The following is a 25,065-nucleotide window of genomic DNA, read 5'->3' on the forward strand; positions in this document are numbered from 1 at the left end:
CTGTCTCTGGTGAATCCTCTCACGCCTCGTACCTCTGGCCTGTACCCCAGTTCTTGTATGCATCAATAAATAATCTTTAAAAAAATAAAGTGAAGGGATGGAAAATGGTATGCCTAGCCAATGGAAAATTAAAGGCAGGAACCACTACACTTATAAAATACTTCCTGCAAAAAAGGTAATGATACAGACAGACGTTAAAATATGATAAAATTATCAATACAGCAGGAAGATATAACATATGCACAATAGAGAAAGCACAGAAGCACAATATATAAAGCAAATATTAACAGATTTAAAGAGACCGTGACAGCAACACCTACAATAGGGAACTTTAGCACCACACTTGCAGCAACAGACAGACACCCTCCAACAGAAAATTAATAAGGAGACAATGACCTCATGACAAACTAAATGAGCTGTATTTAATAGATACTTATGGAGATTTCTACCCCTAAACAAGATACATATTCTTCTCAAGTGCTCACAGAACATTCTCAGGGAGAGACCGTATGTTAGGACACAAAACAAGTCTCAAAAAGTCTATTGGATTCATATTATTTTTTTCTATCATGAAGGTATGAAACTGGCAAGCAAAATAAAAGGGAAAACCACAAGCATGTGAACACTTAACTAACCACTGAACAATTTTTGAATAGATGAGGAAATCAAGGAACAATAAAAATATTTGCAGGCAAATGAAGACATGCCTTATTAGAATGTATGGAATGAAGCAAAAGGAATACCTAAGAAGGAAGTTTAATTAATATAGGCTAGGCCTACCTCAGGGAATAATAAAAATCACAAGTGAAAAAAAAGTAAGCTTAGGGCCTCCCTGGTGGCACAAGGTGTTAAGACGCAAACTCATGAAGCTAACTGCAGCCACTGCAGCATGAGTTAGATCCTCGGCCAGGGAGCTGACCCACGTGGCACAGCAGAAGCCTCTCCTGACTCGCCTGCTGCTCCCATCAACAGTGTATTTAAGTCAATCTGCCTGTTCTGTTCCCCACTCTGTCTCTAGTGGATCCTCTCAACGCCCGCAACTCTGGCTTGAAACCCTGTTCTTGTATGCATTAAATAAATAAATCTTTAAAAAAATAAAGTAAGCTTACATTTAAAGGAATTAGAAGGAAAAAAAAAGCATAAAAATCAATAGAAGGAAAGAAGAATTAGAGCAGAAATAAACAAAATAGAGATCAAAAAGACAATTAAAAATTTCTTTGAAACCAAGAGCTCATTTCTTGAAAAGATTAAGAAAAGCTTTAACCAGACTGAAAAAGAGAAAAAAAAAACCCACAAATAAAATTAGAAAAGAAAGTGAAGTTGCAATTAGATACTACAGAAATACAATGGGACAGAAGATAGTATTATAAACAGGTGTATGGTAAAAAAAATTAAATAGTATAGAAAAAATGGAAAAAAAATTCTTAGACACATACAAGATTCGACAACTGAATTAGGAAGAAATAGAAAATCTGAACAGACTGACCATGAGTGAGGAAACGAAACAGTAATCAAACGCTTCCCCAGATTACTTCACTACTGAATTCCACCAAACCTTCAAAGAACTAATACCTTCTTAAGGTATTAAAACTAATCCTTCTCAAACACCTCCAAAGAAATTGAAAATGAGGGAAAACTTCCAAACACATTTTATGAAGTGTATGTTATCCTGATTCCAAAACTATACAGGGACAGCACAAAAAAGATGACTATGGTCATCTTGATAGAGGCACAGAAAGCATTGACAAGTTTAAACATCCATGTATGGTTAAAATCCTCAATCATGTGGGTACAGAAGGAATGCACCACCACATAATAGAGGTCATATATGACAAACCCACGGCTAACATCATACTCAATTATGAAAAACTGATTTTCCTCTAAGATCGGGAACAAGACAAGGATGCCCACTTGCACCACTGTGACTCTATAGTTCGTTGATAGTCCTAGCCACAGCAATTAGCTGAGGATATAAAAGTTTCCAAATTAGAAAAAAGTAAAAATATCGCAATTTGCAGATGACATGATAATGTCCACAGAAGTTCCCAAAGACTTCCGTAAAAGGCTATTAGATATAATAAATATAGTAAAGTGGCTAAAAATTTGCATACAGAAATCATTGTTGTGTTTCTATATGTAAAATAATGAGCAAGCAGAAAGAAATCTGGAAACAGTCACATCAAAAATAGGTATTTTAGGGCCTCCCCAGTGGCGCAGCGATTGAGCACTGGGCTGTGAAGCTGCCTGCAGCCACTGCAGTGCCGGTTCGATCCCCCGCCACCGGGCGAGGGTCCCACATGGCACACAGACCTCTCCTGCAGGGCCTGCTGCTCCCCTCAGCAGTGTGTTTCGTCAGGCTGCCTGTTCTGTTCCCTGGTCTCTTACCCTCCTGTGCTTCTGACTGTACCCAGTGCTTGTATAAATAATCATAAAAAAATAGATATTTTAGAATAAATTTAACCAAAGAGGTGAAAGACCTGTGTATTGAAAACTATAAGACTTATTGAGAGAAATAGAAGATGACATAAAGAGAAAGGTATTTTGTGCTCATGGATTGGAAGAAGTCACATCATTAAAATGGCTTTATTGCCTAAAGTAACATACAGATTAAATGCAATCCCCATCAAAATTGAAGGGACATTCTTGAGACATAGGAAAAAAAGGATAAATCCTGACACTTGCAAAACATGGAAGGACTTTCTAAAAGGTCCTATACTTAACTTAGTGAAGTACCTCAGATGTAATACCCAAACTGTGCTTATCAAAAGGGAGAAGAAAAGGAGCTGGCAAATTATGTAAAAAGGCTCAACTGTGTGAAGAGTAGAATTATACTTTCAGTGGTGGTTTACTTGTAGCATGTACAGATATTGATTTATAATGACATACCTGAAACTTACATAATGTTACCATGTTGTTATTTCAATAAAAATGTTGATAGATATGAAATATATAAATATGCTGACAGACATGAAAAATAACAAAAGAAAGTGTAATAATTGTCACAGGCAAAGTCACCTGAAGGAGACATGACAACTAAATGTAATGTGGTATCCTGGATGGGATCCTGGAACATAAAAAGAATATTAGGTGAAAACTAAGGACCTCTAAATAAAGAAAGCAAGCTAGCAACAACAGTTCACAAATGGATGTACTATACAAATGTAAAATGCGAACAACAAGGGAAACAGGTTACGTGCTATATGAGAATTCTCTGTACTATCTTCTCAATTTTTTTTTTTAAATGTGAAACTTACATTCATGAATTCTATTAAAATGGGGGAGGGTGTCAAAATCAGTTTGACACTGCAGGGTTTCTCTGATTTGGCTCTGTACTAAGGCAGTGTTCCATAATTTTCAAGAAAGTGTTTTGGAAATACAGCTCTCACCTTTTCCACCTCAGTTTAGATTCCACCAAAAGTATGGAACATCTGTTTCTATGTTTCCAAATAGGAATGACCTACACAGTGATAAGTGGAATCATGAAAGGCATTTTGTCTTCTATATTTACGTTAAAAACTCCCCTCTAAACCATTGCTCTTGTTCTGGTAGTCCTTCCTTCCCATATAAAAAGTGAACTATGAAGTAGCTAAAAATACTTGAAACTAGGCTAAAACAGGCATTTACTGTAAAGTCTTGCCAGTCTGGATAGCATTTGCCCCAGAGGAAGTGCTTTGTACAAATTAAAAATAGTTAAGGACAGCACACACCTACAAAAGTGAGTGGGAGAATCTCTGTAGGGAAGACTCCCCAAAGGGAAGGTTGGTGGCAAAGTGACTAAAGGGTGAGTCCAATGACCCTATTAGAAAAGTTACGAGTTTTTTAAGTCTCCCCTTTCACCCTGCCTCATTGCTAATGTGTCCACAGTGTCACATAGACCAAGAAGGAATGCTGCAATAAATGGTAAGGGGCTCAGCTGATTCCTCCTAGCCCTGTTCCTCGTCAGAGACACCCAACTCACTGGAACCTTTACTCTGTGAAAGTCCCATCAGGGCTGTGGGGTGATTACATGACCTGGGGGTGAATAGAGCATTCCCATGGTGGAGGTGAAATCATCACTGGACTGAACACAGACTTCACCATAGTCTCAGCCCCATTTTTACCTTCTGACATGATTTGGCTGCAATGGCAGAAATTCTATTATGTCAGGTTAAAAAAAATATCTCACACAAGGGACTGTGGTGATGGTACAGGGGTATCTGGGTGTTGGGAACTTCACAGGGACTATGATCAAGATGAAAATGCACATATTTATATCAATCTTGGCCCTAAAGGAAGAATAGCAAAAGAAAAGTCTGGTCAAGATTCTGCTTTTAGGCAGGCTACTTAAGAATAGAAGGCATTTATTGAGTATTGAATGTGTTCCAAGCCCCATGTGAAGAGCTGGGCACTTGCCATTTCACTGTAACTCTACGAGCTAACTCTGTGCCCACTCAGTGGGTAAGAAGAAAAGTGATTCGAGTCATACCACTAGAAACTGTGGGGGCAGAGTTTTAACTCAGGCAGTTTGTCTTCCCCCACATTTGTACCCATCATTGTATATGTCTCTCTATACACTCTAGGCTTCAGTTTCTGCTTACAAAAAAAAGGTGAGATTAAATAACTTGGATCTAGTGTTATTAGTTATTAATCTGCTATCCCCAATAGGCACAATGTTTTGAGGAAGGTGAGAGAGAAAACTACTTAGCCAGAAGAGACTATGCAAGCAAAGTTAGTCAGAGGGGAAAAGATAAGCATCAGATGGCTGCACTTACAGATGGAATATAGAAAAACTGAAAAAAAGGGTCAGGAAAAAGACACAACATGGGCAGCTCTCCTGCCTGCCTGTGACTATGCAGATGCCTCTCTTTTTCTTTCTTCTTTTCCTAATAAACCTGTACTTTTAAAATGCTTTTAAAAATGCACACTAACTATAGATCTGGAGCATACAGCAGGGGAGGGGAAAGAAAGGAGAGGAGCACAAAGGACCGTGGTGATGGATCATGGGTGCTGTGGTGGTGGTAAAACTAGGGGGGCTCCACCCGAGGGGAGAAATCAAATGCTGTGCAAAAATGAACAATGATATAAGAAAATAAATTTAACTATTAAAACACATACACAATCAATGTGTTCTACTTGACATTATGAAAGGATTTCACGGCTACTAAAAGAATCATCTAACAGACTGTATAAAACGCTATTAGGTATTCAAATAGGCTTTAGGATTGTGCTTTGCCAGGAACGTGTTCGTGAAGAATTGTGACTTGCCATGAACATCTAGAAATAAATATGCTCTCATTTTCAACAAATGAATGTGAGTAGGTTGATACAACTATGTCCAACCAGGCAAGACTAAAAGATGCAGTAGGTAATTTTTTAATCTAGATAATCTCTTGGTGAAGCAGTTTTTTATTGTTAAACATAAAATTAATCGGCACACACAGAAGGACCAACCTTGTAAGATAAATGACTGAGAGGGATTTGATTACTACTAGGGAGTAATTGGGCCCAAGTAATTAATGACTGAGGAACAGGATGACAACAGGATGTTATTTAAAATTGAAGTCTGGAGCCTCCCCGGTGGTGCAGCAGTTGAGCGCTGGGTTGCGAGGCTGCCTGCGGCGCAGGTTTGATCCCCGGCTGCTCCCCTGACACCAGAGGAGGGTCCCACATGGTGCGCAGACCCCTCCTGCCGCCTGCTGCTCCCCTCAGCAGTGTACTTCAGTCCTTCTGCCTGCTCTGCTCCCCGCTCTGGCTCTGGTGAATTCTCTCACCCTCCCGCGCTTCTGACTGTACCCAGTGCATATATAAACAAAACAAACAAACAAATAAATAAATAAATAAAACATACCTCTATTAAAAAAAAATAAAATAAAATTGAAGTCTGTGCTCATGATGGGGGTATGCAGATAAGTCAGAATTCAGGGGCATGCAGGCATTTTTTAGGGAGTTATACCCAAGTATGTCTTAAGGAAGGGCTTTTTTTTTTTTTCTTTTTGCCATAAGTGATAAGAAGTTATTTAAAGACTGCTGATAGGATTACAAAGTGGGGGCGATCATTTTGACTCTTTTGCTCTTCTTCCATTCTCTTGGACACATTCCAACCAGATTTTCTTAATCCTCTTCCTGGTGGATGCACCAGCATTTGATACAATCATTGGTTCCTTCCTTTCAAACCTCTTTACTTCTTGGTTTCTTGAACATACACTTATAGTTCTCTGAACTCACAGGTTGCTCCTTTTCAGTCTCTTCCAGGGATTCCTCCTCTCCCTGACCTTGCTCAAATACAGAATAAGGAAAATCATGCCAAACAATTCTTAACAGAAAGACGTGCACATGTGCTTTAAGAATGTCTCAGTGATTTAAAATGTTAGATGAGTCTTCTCATAGGCAAAGCATAGTTGGAAACTACTCTATATACTTATTCTAATGAAATAGAGAAGTTATAAGTACATTTGGGGGAGGATGTAGTCAATACATCTGAAAAGATGGGCCTAGTGATGAACATCTTAATGCAATCCTAGGCCAATGAATTAAATTCTTAGTTCTATTTTCTTAATCTGTACTCCAAATGTGATCTTATCCAGCTGCATGACTTTATATTACCTATACACAGATGATGCCAAAATTATACCTCTGATCCACACATTTACCTAAATTCCAAAATCTTATATTTGTCTACCTAATCGATCTTCTCTACTTAGAGAGTTATGTCTAAAACCAAGCTCTTGATTTCCAGCTGCCTCCCACCTACTCTTCTGACCAATTTCCCCAGGTCAGTAAATGAAAATTTGTCCATACAGTTGTTCAGACAAAAACCTTAGTCATCCTTGATTCCTCTCTTTCATCACACTTGACTGCTGAAAAAACATCAAATATTTTCATCTCTCCCTTTTTACTATATCCAGAACATGACTCATGCTACCCCCTCTGCTTTACCACTTTAGTCTGTGCCAAGAAGCCTCCTAACTCAGCTCCTGTTTCTTCATCGAAACATATTCCTGTCATTACAACCAGAGCCAGATCATATTTCTTTGTTCAAAAACCTCCAATGGCCTCACTCATTATTCAGAAGAAAATATATTTTGTTTCTGTGATTTATAAGGTCCTACATTGTTTGGCCCCATTTCATCTCTCCCCTCCCCTCCTAGCTTTTTCATTTTGCTATTGTGACATTGACTTCTTTACTCTGTCTCAACACAACAGCCTCTCCCCACTCTCCAGCCTCTTTACACTTGTCCTTCTTTCTTCCTACAGTGACACTTCTGCAGACATCTGCAAGATTTACTTATTCATTTTTTATTGTAATAGTGACAATCCTATAAAAACAGAAATACTGCCCCTACCCATCTTTTCCTGCTTTTTTCCTCCCTAACATTAATCTAACATTATCATCTAACATTTCATGTCCATCAACTGTCAATATTCCCCCATTAGAATGTAAGCTCCAGGTGGCTCCAGCTCAGCAACTGTGTGACATCACAGATTAGTTAGTCTGGATGATCTAGAATATCATCCAGACCTTATAATGGGGCTGGGAGAATGGAATATGGTGCATGTAAAGCACTTACCACATGCCTGGAATGTCACATGCTTGGAACACTGCGTGTATTTAATAGCTAAAAATGGCTGCAAGTTACTCACATACCAGCAGGTTGCTATGTCCCCAACAGCCTAGCAAAATCTGCAGAAGGGTCCTGGTGATGTGGGTGACCTGCTCTCTGTACAATAACTGTCAGTCTGCAGGAAGTCACCTTTAATTCCATACCCTCCTAGAGATGAATCAGTAGTTTCATCTCCCTAAGTAAGAAGTCTATTTGAAGACTCTAATAAGGAATAATTTACAACCACATATATATCACTCTTTGGGTTAGTGTTAGGGTAGAAGATGTAAAAATGTGTACTTCCAAATCACCTCCAATAAGCAGCTGGTATTGGGAGCTCATTGAGTTTGAAGGAACAAAAAAACTCCAATTTGAGGTCTGGCCTTGCAGTCTAGAGACTTGTCAGGACCAACCCCTTTGATTGATTGCTGAGGCTCCATATATCCTATTTGACTAAATGAGTGCATTCAGGTGCAATTGGCTAGAGCTTGAGAATTTTGGTTGGAAGGACACATGATATATTTGTCTTTTCCCATTATTTCAGTGACTTAGGTTTTTTTGTTTGTCTCAGCAAAGCACTATTTGCCACTGAATTCTCCCACTTACAATGATTTTGGTTTATTTCATCCTAACGATACTTTCATTTTAGTTTATAACTGTCAAATTTATAAACTAAAGTTTGCTAAACTTGTTACTAGTAGGTGTGTCTATATTCCCATCATTCTACAGTAAGCACTGGAATTTTCAGTCAATTTGCTACTTATGTGGGAAAATTTTTTCAGCACAGTAGTTGGGTACAGGCTAAGCTTTGGGAGGCATTATTCTGAGGCCTCTTTTAGCATTAGCACTATAAATTTATTTAAGATATTTTGTTGCTCCCATTCTATTTCTACCCAGAGTAGCCCCATATGCTTAGTTTCCTGGGGCTGCCATAATAAAGTGCCACCAACAAGGAGGCTTAAAATAATAGACATCTTTACTCTTGCCATCTTACCAGAACTGGTTATTTGAACACAAGCAATGTTTTCTCTGATCCTTGCTTCACCAGTTCTGCCAAGTACATTTAATCTTTAGTCTCTGTATAACATTTCTCCCTATTTGAAATACCTTAGTAATTTCTGCTTTTCAGACCAAAATCTGTTATTAAAGTTTTAATAATTTGTACAACCTTCTAGTTAATTAGGATTTGAGTTCATATCTGCTCATCTTTTGACAATAATAACACATACTGAGTTTTAAATTTGTTTTTTTTTTCCTCCCCACACTATTCGTGAATGTTTTACACCCTTCAATGGTGAATAGAACTCTATGATTGGGTTTTTTAGGGGGAGGATATATACACCTCTATGCTTCTAATTATTATAATAATAAGGATAACATACACACACATATGAACATATAACATTGAGTTCTGAGCTTGCTAGGCTGACTAGGAAATATTTGGAAATTTGAATAACCCAATTTGTTATTTTTTATATCCATAGGTCAAAAAGGGAGGATGGCAGACACTAGCAAGATAGGAAAACAGAAATTTATTGAGATTTGAGGTATATGACTTACCAGGTACACCCAACCATCCTATTTGTATACATGTGAAATATGAGTATCAGTCAGATAAAACTGACTTAGTTTCAAGTTTAAGTCTTCAGTTTGACTCAGGAGAAAAAATTAATCACAGTTTCCACTACTAGTAAATATCTGCTGTCATTTTATAAAAGCTAAAAAATTTACAAACATGCTTATTTGTATATTAATGTTGACATTTCAGAAGCAGTCTATTTTATTTTCATACAAATTAGTCTGCTATAGTATTTTACCTTTCTATTTATCAGTGAGTTTAAAAATTCTTTATAGGGCAAGGGAGTGAAAATCAGGTTAACAATGAATCAACTGATTTATGTGGAAAATAAATGCCTAAGATATTGCTTAGGAAATTCATGACTGGCCAAAATGTGAAGGGTAAGGGAAAAATCTGGATAAGTATTTGGGTTGCTATGGATTTGTAGATGACAAATTTGTAGATGAGGACAAATTTGTAGAGGATTTGTAGATAACATTAAAGAAAATTTGTTGTCATGTTTCTTTCAATCAGTTTCACTTTCAGGTTCATAAATGGTCAAATATATGTTTGACAAAAAACCCAGAAGATTGAAAATGGTCATTCTATTATTCAGAAGAGTCTTTATGATGGATTAGACAACAATTCACACAGGAAACTTGACCCATATTAAAAATAATGAGATTAATATAAATTGTAAGCATGTTTTACATTCAAAAATTGCTCAGTGTTCAGACTTTAATTTCCTTAATGGTGGGCAAGTTTTTGTAATAGGTTGGTCTCCAGGAAAAGGGGAGTTGCCAAGTTCTCTGCCCCACCTAAGAGAGGGAGGAGCTGAGCAGGGAAGAGTAGAGCTAGAGAAGAGATTGGAGGAGGAGGGAAGAAGGATGGAGAGCAAGAAGGAGACCTGGAGGAGGCACATGGAGCAGAGAGACGTGTGAAAAAGTTGTACTTGCTTTTTGGTCCTGCACTGGTTGAAACAGATGTGGGTGAGAGACCAATGGGGAGGTTAACAATGACAGCATTGATTTTGATTTTGCTCTTTTTCTTCCAGAGTTGTCTGGCTGTTTCTCACCCTTTTTTATGGGTATCTACCAGTAGGTGCTTTAGACTTGTAGCAGACTTTTGGGTGTCAGAGGCCCTGTATTTTGGGCTAACCCTGTTTGGCTGGACATTTACCCACAAGGGGCTGGGTAACTTTGGATGCTTGATTTGGAAACTATATTTTTCCTTTTCAGTATTGTGCACTAATTGTATTCAAGTTTCTTGCATTGAAGGTCTTGATGTGGTGGATGGGAGGGAAGGTTTGGGGCCTTTGGGGTGCCTCCTTAGAGAAGGAAGATTTGGGGCCTTTGAGGTGCCTCTCCCCCAGCCTTGGTTCCTTCTTCTCCACCTCCATACACATTATATCATACACTCACAATGGAGAGAACAATAGCTGGAGAAAATAGTTTTTTAAATATAATTAAAATAATAAAATATATGATGACATAGCAATTACTTAGTTTAAATGGCAGGAACAGGGAAAACCCAGAAAGGTAAAATGAGCATTAAAGCTGTTCCCCTGTGGAGGGAATTTTTGCCAGCATGAATTTTAACGCAAATCATTCCAAAGTGTGCAGGAAAAAATCACATTCTAGAATTCAGGTATGAAGGTTAATACAAGACTATACCTATATTAAAATAGACCCAGATAGCTATGTAGAGAGGAAAAAGAACAACCTGAAAGTAAGTCTGGACTCCACCCAATTCCACATCCTAAACTTTGCCTTATATTAGGAAAAATTCCTAAGAGGAACAATTCTTGAAAACTTGTGATCACAAATCTGACCTTACATACATTTCAAGGCACATACACACTGCCTGATTACTTTAGAATTTAAGTTTAACATGGTCACAGACTGTTACTAGATGCAGACAGAATGGTAACACTTCTCTGAAGCAATGCAACTTCCTCTAGGCTTCTAATTATTATTACTAATATTTTATTATTTATTTCTAATTATTATTTACTAATATTTTTTCAAGAATATTGAGCAGTACAAGTTAAAGTAGCAGACAAGAAAATAAGGTACCTTGGGTGAGCATCAGTAGAAGTAACAAAAAATGAATAGGTATGCAAACATTCAAATGTGAATTAGAAAATGCATTATAAATGGAAGGCTTAAAAATACCTGTAGAAAAAAGGCAACCAGAAAAAGTGAGCTACTGATTTCCAACAACCCAATGAGAACTTCTGCAAAATAAAATAATACGCCAAAATGAAACTTTGAACAGCATATTTATCAGTAAGTTAACACGATCTAAGAAAGAATTAGTAAACTGGAAGATAAGTGAGTAGAAATTATTGGAAATACAACACAAAGAAATAAAAAGATGGAGAATATAAAAAAGAAACTAAGAAGTATGGAAATCAGAGTGAGAAACTAAGAAGTATGGAAATCTAACATATTTAACAGATGGTCTAAAAGGTGATAAAATAAGTTACTGGAATTTTATTTTTGCACTCAAATTTACAGTATGTTTGCTTATAGTTTTTCCTGTCAAGATATAAATTGTGCATATGTGATCTGTGCAGATATATTTGTTTTAAGAACAGGTCTACATAGGGAGGGTGAAGATTGCATCACAGAAGGATCACTGCTTTGGACTGGTCAGAGGATCCATTGATGTGGGGCAAAACTGGAGTATATCACATCAGCAGGACCAATGCTGGGTGAACATGGCAGAAAGGACATAAAGGAAATTCAAATTTAGAGGAACAAAGTGGCGAGTGTGAGAAAAGGTGGCTGCTGTCAGGGTGGAAACCATGGTTCAAACCACAAAAAGCAAGAGTGACTGCTGTAGATCTAGCAGTGAGAGTGCTATGGTGAGCTAGGTAGACAGAGCCCCAGTGAGGAAGACAAGCTCAGAAAAGTATTTGTACCAATTTCCACTTTCCTGAGAATTTGTACAGGGGAGACCAAGTGGACACAGTGAAACTGCACTGGAACATGCTGGGGCTCAACAAAGAGATGGAAACACCAGAGGAAACAAAGCTCAGAAAGGTGTGACCCCAACAACCATTTTTCCAAGAAGATAGGAGGAACAGATGGATATAGTGAATCTGCATTGGAATACATTGGACATGAACAGAAGGCACACAGTACAGACTGCAGAGACATAGATCTGAGTCTCAGAGAGCAAGGCTAGCAGTTCTGACACAGGCACAAGCCAAGTTACAACACAGCAATCAAAGGAGGGATGAATCCCTTGCCTACAATGACTGAAGGCCCAGATACAGAGTAATTTTCCCTGATACACAACGCCATCTACTGGACATGTGGAAGCGCTGAACATAATATTGTGAAAATAAATAATGGGGAGACAAAAAACACAACAAAAGGCAACCTGAATCCTCAGGAGACTACTACACCAGAGAGAAAACAATCTCCAGAATCCAAACTATAAACATATGGAGGATCTTTGCTTCCTATCAGACACAGAATTCAAAATTTCCATGATACAAAAATTCAAAGAAATGGAAGGAAACAGAAAAACAGATCAAAGATACACAAGAAAATTTAGGAAAAAAATGAATGTTCTGAGAAATAAAATTAATGAAGAGAGGATCAAAATTGAAGCTTTAAAGAAGAAAATAATGGAGGTGCTTGATACAAAAAGAATAATAGTGGAGATAAATTCTGGAGAAAGCTATGGAAATAGATCAAATGAAAGATTCATTCAGTGACCTTGAAGATGACAAAGTACAAAAAATTCAGGTAGAAGAAGAAAGACACCAAGAAAACAAATGAAACAAAACTGGGACTATCTGAATCCATGAGGAAAGACAATATAAAAATAATGGGTATTCCAGACGGGGAAGAGAGATAAAAGGGAACAGAGAAATTATCCTAAGAAATAATAAAGAAAAATGTACCAAACTAGGAGAAGGAAATAAACGTACAAATCTATGAAACTAAAAGAATATCAGCTTAAGGAGAATGAGACCTAGAGCTAGATATGCAGTAGTGAAACTTCCAAGAATTCAAGACAAAGACAGATTATTGAAGCTAGCTAGAGAAGAAGCAAATAACCTATAAAAGAACACTGATCTGATTTACATCTGACTTATCTCCAGAAATACTCTGGGAAAGAAGAGAATGGAGTGACATGATCCAAGTACTTAGATATAAACTATATAGCTGCATGCAAAAGAATGAAACTAGACCACTATCTTATATCACAGAATTCAGCTCAAATGGATAGAGACTTGGACCATCAAAAGACTGAAACCATCAAATACACAGAAGAAGAAAACAGGCAAAACACTTCATGGCATAGGATTCTGAGATGTCTTTGTGGATTCATCTCCAACAACATGGAAAACAAAAATAATATAAACAAATAGGACTACATTAAATTTGACTATATCAAATTAAAATGCTTCTGCACAGCAAAATAATCTGTCACTAAAACTAAAACATACCCTACTGAATGGGAGAAAATATTTGCATACCATATATCTGACAAGGGGCTGATATCCAAGGTCTACCAAGAACTCATACAATTCAACAGAAAGGAAAATAACCCAATCAAATAATGAACAGAAGAGCTAAATAGGCACTTGTCCAAAGAAGACATACAAATGGCCAACAGGCATATTAAAAATGTTAATCATCACTTATTATCAGAGAAACACAATTCAAAACCACAATATCATTTCACATGTGTGAGAATGTGTCAGATGAAAAGACCAAAAGCAACCAATGTTGGTGAAGATGTGGAGAATAAAGAACCTTCTTATGCTTTTGGTGGAAATGTAGAGTGGTCCAACCCCTAAAAAAAAAAAAATAACATGGAGGGTTCTCAAATGATTGAAAATTGATCTTCTATATGACCCAGTACTTTCACTACTAGGTATATACCTGAAGAATACAAAAAAGACTAATTCAAAAGGGAATATGCACTCCTGTGTTCACTGGAGCACTATTTACAATAACCAAACTATGGAACTGCCTAGGTGCCCTCAATAGATGAATGGATCAGGAAGATGTGGCATATATACACAATGGAATTATACCACTTTGCTATTAACACACACACACACACACACACACACACACACACACACACGATGATATCTTCTCATTGGCAACAGCATGGGTACAACTGGAGAACATTATGCTAAGCAAAATTAAGTCAGAAGGAGAAAGATAAATACCAATGATTTCACTTATATGTGGAATATAAAGAATCAAAACAAATAGACAAAGCTAAGCCAGAAATCTGACTATAGAATTGAGGCTGCTAGAGGGAAAATGTGTGGATGTGAAGAAAGAGGGGAGGGGGCCTAATGGGCTATGGTGGAGGATTATGGGTACTTTGTAGTGGTGTAATTATATGTATCTGAAGAGGGAGGTGTGTACCTATACCCCAAAGACATATACAGTGTTTAGCCCAATATTACCTCAATAAACATAATTTAAGAAACAAATTTCCTGAATTAAAATCAAAAAGAAAAAGATGTGTATGCATACAATGGAATATCATTCAACTATAAAAAGATGAAACCCTGCCATATGCAGTAATGTGATTAGATCCAGAGGACATTATGTTTAGTGAAATAAGTCAGATGCAGAAGGACAAGCACCATATGATTTCACTTAAATATGGTACATAAAGAAACAAAAAATTGAATGAACTAAATAACAACAAAAACACCTTAAACTACAATTAGTGTTAAACAGAATGGAAGGAATTACTAAATCAGGAAAAAGAGGTCAATTATATGATGAAAAAGAATACTGGATTTTCAGTTGTAAACTTAATGTAGTATATACAGATGCTTATTTACTGTAATAACAATTGAACCTGACATTTATATAATGTTGTAATGCGATGTTACTTCAACAAAAAAAAAATTATAGTAGTATAAAATGAAATTTAAAGTATAATGTCACTACTTTATTATACTACAAATTTAAACTAGGAGTAAAAATGGTTTAAAAATATTTTTTAAGTATTTGTATGAACATATGAACACTAATAAATTGCAACTATTGAATTTAATGTTTATATACAATTATAATTACAGTTTCACCAAATTCCACAAAATAAAAACTCCAGAGCTATTTCAGATAATGCCTTTTTTGAATTAAAACATTCTTCCTAGCAAAAGGAGGAAACAGTACACTAATTGCACTTGAATACAGAAGTGGCCTTTCAGTTTATTGATCCACTGAATTAACAGCATTACATTTGTGTTTTCCCTGTTTTATATAAGCAGTCATTATTTAATAAAAACAGTTAAAGTTACTAACATAATGACTGTGTATGTCTAAGACAACAAAAACATTTTCTTTGCTTCAGAAAAGGACTGGAAAATTTGTGCCAAGTTATGTAAACAAGACAGATACTGGTTTTAAATCAACATATGACTGAATACAAATAATGGAATCATAAAGTAGCCTGTGCTTTTAAAATGATTATTCAAGGGATATATCTTATCTGATATGCACAATGTCAGGAATATATCAACCTCTAGAAGGGTAAAGACCACATATTTCAAAATCACAGAGCTGGAGGGAACAGAGATAGCAATTTCAATCATCAGAAAATAAATGTTTGCAAAGTGCCTGAAAAGTTTTCATTCATTTTTTTTTTTTTTTTGACTTTCCATGGTTGGTAACTTAATACAACCAAATATAATTCCATTACTTTCCTGCTCCCTACAACTTTATTTTGTCTGTTTTTTTTTTGGGGGGGGTGGGGCTATTTCTTTCTTAAAAGTTATAACTGATATACAATAAACCTATGTTAAAACGTGCAATTGATGAATTTTGACACATGTACACAACTATGAAGCTATCATTCCAATCCAGATATCAAACTTAGCAATTACACCAAAAGGATTTCTTTTTTTAAAGATTTATTTATTTATTTATTTAATTAATTTTATTTTTTTTAAAGGGAGTAAGCATTTTTTTTATATTTATTTTATTTATTTATAAAAGCACTGGGTACAGTCAGAAGTGCAGGAGGGTGAGAGAATTCACCAGAGCCAGAGCAGGGAGCAGAGCAGGCAGAAAGACAGAAGCACACTGCTGAGGGGAGCAGCGGGCGGCAGGAGAGGTCTGCGAGCCATGTGGGGCCCTCCTCCGGTGGCCGGGAGCAGCCGGGGATCGAACCGGCACTGCATAGGCTGTGGGCAGCTTCGCAACCCAGCGCTCAACCGCTGCGCCACCGGGGAGGCCCTATTTATTTATTTATTTATTTATTTATTTATTTATTTATTTATACAAGCACTGGGTACAGTCAGAAGTGCAGGAGGGTGAGAGAATTCACCAGAGCCAGAGTGGGGAGCAGAGCAGGCAGAAGGACTGAAGTACACTGCTGAGGGGAGCAGCGGGCGGCAGGAGAGGTCTGTGCGCCATGTGGGACCCTCCTCCAGTGGCTGGGGGAGCAGCTGGGGATCGAACCCGCACTGCAGAGGCTGTGGGCAGCTTCACAACCCAGCGCTCAACCGCTGTGCCATCAGGGAGGCCCCAAAAGGATTTCTTATGCTTCTTTGTAATCCACTCCTTCATTCACCACCTTTTTATGGCAACCACTGAAGTGATTTCTATCAATTAATTAGCATTTTCTAGAACTTTTTATAAATTAAATCATAGACTATGTAGTTTTTCATCTGACTTATTTCATTTTGAATAATAAACATGAGATTCATTCATATTGTTTGCATGTGTTAGTAGCATGTTTTTATTACTGAGTAATATCCCATTGTATGCATTTGTCATAATTTATTTATGCATTCACTATTGGTAGGCATTTGGATTGGTTCCACTTAAAGAAACTTATGCTGCTTTCCAGAGTGATTAAAATATTTTATATTCACACCAACTATATGTGGGGTACCATCTAGAGGAAGTACCATCTATGTAGTACCAACTATGTGTGGGAGTCCTGGTTGCTTTTTATCCTAATATATATATATTTAATTTTATCTATTTTTGATGGATAGGTAGTGATTTTTTAATTTAATTTTAATTTCTCTAATGAATAACAATGACATTTTTATGTAAATATTGACCATTCATATATCTTCACTAGTGAAGTATCCACTCAAATTATTTGCCCATTTTTTCTATTGGGTTGTACGTCTTAATATACAATTTTAGATGTTCTTCATATATTCTAGATACATAAACATTTGATAATGGGGTAGTAATAAGGTGTTGTGAATATTTTCAGAGGAAATTTTGAAAATGATAATTGTTCAGAAACTACTGAAACACACTAACCCGCAAATGCAAGACAAATGTGTAGTAAATAGAAACCCACTCTCAATATCATTATGATGCAACTGCAGAATAACAGGAAAAAGTGTTAAAATATCCAGTGAACAAAGACAGTTGCTTCAAAAGAACAACAATCTCTTAACATTGATAATGGAAGGGACAGGAAAAGGGAATAGCAACTTTACATAAATATTACTGTATATTTGTTCTTCAGATCTTCTTGTATTGCAGACCTTCCACCTCAGGATCACTTTCCTTCTACTTGATGTGTATATTTTATGTATTCTTTTGATGTGGGTACACACTTGTATTGTTTGGCTGAAAATATATTTTGTTGTAAATCTTGAATTTTTTTCTATATGTAGAATTCTAGGTTATTAGCTATTTCTTTCTAGCCAATTTAAAAGATTGCTGGCTTGTCATCTAACCTCTCATCACTGTAGATGGGTTATCTCACAGTCTAAATACTGCCTCTGTGAAGGTAATCTTTATCTCTGACTTTTAAATAATCTTTATTAGGATTCTGCAGTTATACCATAAAGTACTTAATACATATAGATTTCTTATAATCTCTCTTGCTCTGGACTTCCCAGGCTTGAGTCTTTAGTTTCAGTCATCAGTTTTGGATCATTCTCAGCTAGTGTTTCTTCAAATATTTCTTCTAACCCACTTATTGTTCTTTATATTCTGGAACTCAGAGTATATATCAGAGCTGCTCACTCAGTTCTCTCTGTCTCTTAAACTTGCTTTCACATTTTTTTTTCAATTTTATGTTCCTCTAATCATGATTCTCATCTACCTGTTTATTGATTCTTAAATTCTGTCTAATCTGCTGTTAAATTTCTAGACACTCTATATGGTTCTTTTTCAAATTTTTGAGTTCAGTTTTTATAATTTATTATTGCCTACATATTTTTGAGTCTGTATTTCTTCAGTATTTTAAGTACAGCTGATTTACAATTTCTATTAATTCCAACACAAAAAGTCTTTTGGGATGTCTGTTGATGTTTGCTTGATAAGCAAAGTTTCAACTTAATTTTACTTTGTCCTTAGCATTATTTATTGGTAATTATACTCAGGAGGCTTACTCTGAAAACTCATTCCTCCAGAGAAGGTTTGTTTGCACTTCTGGTAGGTCCTTGAGAGCAATCTGACTCTGGAATTATGTTGATGACCAAGTTTTATGATTTTTAAAAATTATTCTTAAAAGTTTCAGTCATCTAATAGTTTGGGTCTAACCTTTACTTTATAACTGGTGGGTTATAATTTTAGAATGATAGCAATAAGACACCTGTTTATGTGTCTATACATGTTGTAGATGAATGAGATCTTTCTTTTGGCAGATGGTACTGCCAAAATGAATTTATGAAAGAGTTCTATTTTGCTGGCTCAAAATAAATTCTTACATAAATTCAGACAGTAACCCAAATATTTTTCAAGTACACATGGTCTGGGAAAATATTTGTAAATAAAAGTTAGGTTAAGGATGTTGGTTTAATTAAATACATATCTTGAGATTTACCAGCATTAAATGCAATAAAGACATGTAACTTTTATTGTACCTGGGTTAACTAGTGAAATAACTTCATGCTTTTTTCTGTTATAAAACTTGACAGTAATGAAAGCAAATTAGGATGTTAACTGAATTTGTCTGTCTTATGAAATTTTCATGGCTAAACATAATTGCTAACAACAAGTGATCTAAAAAGATAAAAGTAATTGATGAGTTTCCAAATAAACTTTTCAGCAAATGGTTTCCAAAATCTTTTGGTTATACAAGAGAATAAGGCTTTGATATTAAACTGGACTAAACTGGGCATTTTATATTTAAAGAGACTAATCACGTGTACAACAGAGTGACAGGAAAACTATTCTATGTTTTTGAGATTTCATCCCGAGGCAAGCAAATAATTGACAAAACTTGCTGGAAGGCAGTGGCATACACAACAGAAAAAGTTAATTTGTAGTTTTATCTCTACTGAACAAATCATTCAATAAATCAGTGTGTCTTTTGTGTTCCCTCTGCCTCTTTATCTCTTTTGTCTTCCTGATCATCCTGTTTCTCTATTTTGCCTCTCTTTAATTCTTCCTTTGTGCATGTACTTTGTTGATTTATTTGGTCTTTAAAAGGGCATGTCCCCTACACCATATCATTTTTAATTGAATTCCTCTGCTCCCCTCATATATGCTATCACAGTTGTCTTCTAGTAATAGTACATTTTTTATTTCTCCTGTTACATATCTATCAGGCATTCTGACTGTGGGAACACTGGTTCTCTTGGGAACATTTCTTGCTGAATCTTGATCTACACATCTCTAAACTTTGAAATACATTTGATTGTGAGGCAGGCCCAAGTGTCTGGTAAAGTGAAACTCTATAAATGATGAATTCAGTTCTTGCCATGTCCAAATACTCAATACATGATGCTGATGTCCCAACACCCTGACGATATATATTAAACCTCAAGAGTTGATAGAAACTCTCTAAGATAAGATCCAGCAGAAACATGGCATTGCCATTCCCTGTAGCTGTGTACTGGGATCTTGTGCTCAAAAGTCATGGTAGCTACTTCCAAATTTATGGGCCACCCATCTTTGCAGAATACTCAGCTGGCTCTCATCTGCCTCTGAGCCAGAGAACTACTTCTGAGTCAGCTGAGAATAGGGTCTCCATCTTTTTATTTGTCCTGTACTTCCTGTAGTGGTGAGTTTTATACCCTGCCTGTTTCCTCCTATTAGTCCTTGATGATTCTCTCAGCTAACACAGCTTTTGTTCTCCTCTCATTTTATTCTTTTATTTTAACTTTCATATAGTCCTGTCTGTGTATATAGTCCTGTCTGTGTGTACTGACTGGATTGCATGTGGCTACTTTAACAGAAACTATCTCCCTTTGCTATGGTAAAAGAGGCTTTTAAGAACAGATATTTGGTTTGAAACAAAGGTTGGAATTGATGTTTCTGTGTCCTTTGGGTAAATACCTAGGAGTGGAATTGCTGAATCATATGGAAGCTCTATCTTTAGTAGGTCCAGAAATCTCCACACAGTTTTTTTAATATGTGCCATTCTCACTGGTGTAAGATGGTATCTCATGGTAGTTTTGATTTGCATTTCCCTGATTACAAGTGATGTTGAACATTTTTTCACATGCCTGTTGGCCATTTGCATTTCCTCTTCAGAGAAGTTTCTTTTTAGCTCTTCTGCCCATTCCAAAGAGCACCTGCACCCCTATGTTTATAGCAGCACTGTTTACAATAGCTAAGCTTTGGAAACAACCCAAATGCCCAAAAATAGATGACTGGATCAAGAAGATGTGGTACATATACACCATGGAATATTACTCAGCATTCAAAAAAGATAAACACATGCAATTTGCAGCAACATGGATGGCGCTGGAAGGGATCATGCTCAGCAAAATAAGCCAGAAAGAAAAAGAAAAATACCAGATGGTCTCACTCATAGCAGGAATCTAGAAAACTTAAATAAGGGACCAGGAAAATGAATAACTATAAGAAAGTAAAAATCAAAATCAACAAAAAACTATGAACCAGAGACACTTTATGGGAGGTGGGGGTGAGGAGGGGAGGGATTGGGGTCAAAATAAGGTGATTGCAATTGTATGGGGAATATAAAAATAAAATTTATTTAAAAAATAAAAAAAATAAATAAAACAAAGGTTGTATTAAACCACCCAGTGGTTACATATGGTTTTACATTTTTGGGGAATGCCTGTGAGTGCTAAACACTTTCCAGTATACTTCCCTTTCTACCATTCATTCATCTGCTTCATTACTTTATATTACTTGCCTGTTTTCTATAGATATTTGAATTTTCAGCTTCTGAAATAAAGTCTTTACTGACAAATCTGTCCACAGACAGAAAAATGGCTCCTCCAAGAGGTCCACATCGAATCTTCAGAATCTACAAACATTTTGCCTGAGAAAAAGAGCCTTCACAGAGATGATTATATTAAGGATGTGGAGAAAGGAGATGACCCAGGATTACTCAAAGGTAATGTAATTACAATATAATCACAAGGGTCCTCATATGATGGGGTGGGCAGGGAGGTTTAAGTTAGAAAAGGGAAATGTGACAAGAGCAGCAGACATTGGAGTGACTTTGAGGACAGAGGAGCGAACTAGAAGCCAAGGAACACAGGTGGTCTCTGGAAAAGGTGCAGTTTTTGCTCTAGTCTCCAGAAGGAACACAAACTTCTCAGTACTTTGTAATCAGCCTTGTAAGATACATTTCACACTTCTGACCTCTTGAACTGTGACAATAAATGTGTCTGAAGGCGTTAGGTTTAAGGTAATTTGTTGTATACATTTCCTGTTGCTGTTGCGGTATCTAAGGTTTTTAAAACAACTACCCAGCCATCATTTATACCAGCATTCCCTTCATGGGCTTAGTGGCCAGACGGATGGAGCTTCAGTGACAAAATAACTGATTCAGTGGAGTGCAATTCAATGGTTAGGAGAAGTTGGTCTCCTTTCTAAAAATATGGCACAGGGAAATGGTTATTTCCTTCCATCTACTGGATAATGACTTACAAACTAAAGTTTAAAAAAGTAACAGTGCTACATATTTCAGACTCTTACCTTTAGCATTCTTTCACCTAATGAGCTGCCAGACATGAGCTAGGATCAACCTTCCTCCTGTTTTTGTTTTTTTATCTAAAATGAAAACTTTCTAGCTTTTTTCCTGCACACCTATTCATCATACATATGACTGGTTGGTAACCTCATTTCATCTCCTATTTTTCATATCTCTTCCTACTTGTTATGTCCTGGTCACCCTTCAAGGACTGTCATCACCTCAAGGACACTGTTGCTATTCATCCTAAAACTCACTCCTGTTTACAAAGACAAATATGCATTTTAGTGACTAATGTGTGGGCTGAGTAATCATTTAAAATGCCACTTTCCATGTTAGCAATAACAATAATCAGACTAAATAAAGGAGATAGGTAGGCAGATTTTATATTTTCCCTCCCCACTGGTGCCAAGGAAGATGTCTTTGCATTGATTACTTCTTCATTTCTTTTAACTGCCAACTGTGAAATGTAATTTAATTTGGCATATGGTGGCAAAGCCATCTGACAACAGACAAGTACAGTTTGGGTTTTCATCAACATTTGCAAATCAACAACCATGAGCCTGGATTTCAAGGGAGATGGTGGTAACAGATGCCATCCCTGGAGGCTCTCCAAGTCAACCAGGTGTAATGGCTAAAAAAACACAAAGCGGGACTGTAGGACGAAGCACCTGTTGGTATGACTCCTGTTGTTATTGGCTGCTAAATACTTTAATTTGAAATAGTCAACAGTGGGAGATAAAAACGGTCATTTCCCACAACCAAGTATTTAAAGCATGCAGGAAGTACACTGCATGGATTTGAATGGAAATTTATCATTTTGTTTCATTATGAGCAAAATATCTTGAATTATCTAGGGTTCTTACACAACACAGTCTCAGGCTATCACCACATTTCCTCTTTGCGCTACATGATGTAGGCTTGATCTAACCAAAGAACGAAATGCCATGGGGCAGGGATCCTAAGCCAGTTGCCACATATCAAGTCTTGTTGGGGATAAGTTGGCTTGACTAGCCTAGTATTTAAAAAAAAACATTTGTAACTACATTTAAGTAAGGCATACAACATTCCCTTTCCCTTATACAAAACTATTTTTTGCATGTTTACATAGATTGCCTATGATACACAGCATATGGGTAACCAAACTCAGTCAAATCCCCAGAACCTGTGAATACCTCATCTTTCATGGGAAAAGGCCCTTTGCTGATGTGATTTATATAAGGATTTTTTTAAAGGTTTATTTATGCATACAAGAGCTGGGGTACAGGGCAGAGATGCAGGGGTGTGAGAGGAGTCATCAGAGACAGAGCGGGGAACAGAACAGGCGGATTGACTGAAATACACTGCTGAGGGGAGCAGCGGGCGAGACAGGAGAGGTCTGCTGCGCCATGTGGGTAGCTCCCTGGCTGGCTGGGGATAGAACTCGTACTTCAGAAGCTTTGGACTGCTTCATAGTGCAGTGCTTAACCCCATGAGCCACGAGGGAGGCCTATATAAGGATCTTGAGATCAGGAGATTGTCCTGAATTATCTGAGTGAACTCAATGTAATTCTAGGGTTCTCATAAACAAAGAGCTGAAAAAGGGAGGCTGGGGAGTCAGAACCAGAGAAGAGACTGGATAATGCCACATTTCTGGCTTTGAAGAGGGTGGGAGAGGCTCCCAGGCAAGGATACTGGGCAGCCTCTGGAGGTTTGAAAAGTCAAGTCAAAGGGAAAGATCTTCCCCTAGAACACAAGGAAGAAGCCATGCTAACAACTTCATAGTAGTTGAACTGCATTTCGGACTTATGATCCTGATAATTTTAAGATAACAAATTTGTGTTGTTTTAAGCCACTAAGTTTGTGGCAATTTGCCACAGCAATAGGAAATGAACAACATGAAGAACCCTGACACTTTTGAGTTGAATTTTACATTATAGTAACAAAAAGTAATATTTTAAGCACAGTCATACTTTGGTATCTGAGAGGGATTGGTTCTAGGAACAACCTCTCCGCCCCGATAAAATCCACTATGCTCAAGTCTATTAAATAAAATATGTAGCATTTACAAATAAACTACACACACCCTTCTTTATGCTTTAAATCATCTCTAGGTTACTTATATCATCTAATAAATGTAAATGCTACATAAATAATTATTATATTTTACTAGTTAGGGAAGAATAAGATAAATCTGTACATGTTCAGTATACATGCAACCATCCTATAGTTTACTATGCAATACATATTTTCAATGCGATACATATTGATTAAATCCATGGATATGGAACCCGTGGATTTGGAGGACCTGCTGTACTTACTATGTGCAGTCACTATATAGTAACCCATTTACTCCTCAAAACAACTCTGTGATGCATATACTAAAATGAATCCCATTTTTTCTGATGAGGACTCATGCCCAGAAATGAGAAATAAATTTCCCAAAGGCCGGTATCAGTGGCAGGGTCTGCATTGTAGCTGGGCTCTACAGCTCAGGCCCAGGTACCCTGCCTCCATTGTGCTGGGCAGATCCCAGTTATCTGCCGCAAAAGAGATGAATCACCTAAATGTTCTTGGCCCCAAATTCCTCATCTATAAATTAAATAAGTTAGAGTAGGTCAGGATCTTTTAAAACTTTTAAAGAGAATTCTTTTGCCCACTGAATAAAATCATGCCCAGGCTGCCATTATGACACAATGGAACATACTCAGCCATAAAAACGAAGAAATCTTGCCATTTGCAACAACATGGATAGACCCAGAGTGTATTAGATTAGTGAAATAAGTCAGATGGGAAAAGATAAACACCATATGAATTTCAAACAAATGAATGAACTAAATAAAACAAAAATAAATGTTTAGACTAGAAGATCAATTAGTGGCTACCACAAGTGAAAAGGCGCGGGTAAATCAGTAAAAGGTTCTACTGTATGAAGAAGGATGGACTAGGGCTTTCAGTAGTGAATTTATTATAGCACATACAGATGCTGACTTTTAATAATGCACACCTGAAACATGTCACACCCAATGTTATTTCAATAAAAAGTACTGAAAGAGTTAAGAGAATTCTTGCTTGAGT

The sequence above is a fragment of the Talpa europaea genome (genome assembly GCF_964194135.1).
Source record: "Talpa europaea genome assembly, chromosome: 10".
Lineage (NCBI taxonomy): Eukaryota > Metazoa > Chordata > Mammalia > Eulipotyphla > Talpidae > Talpa > Talpa europaea.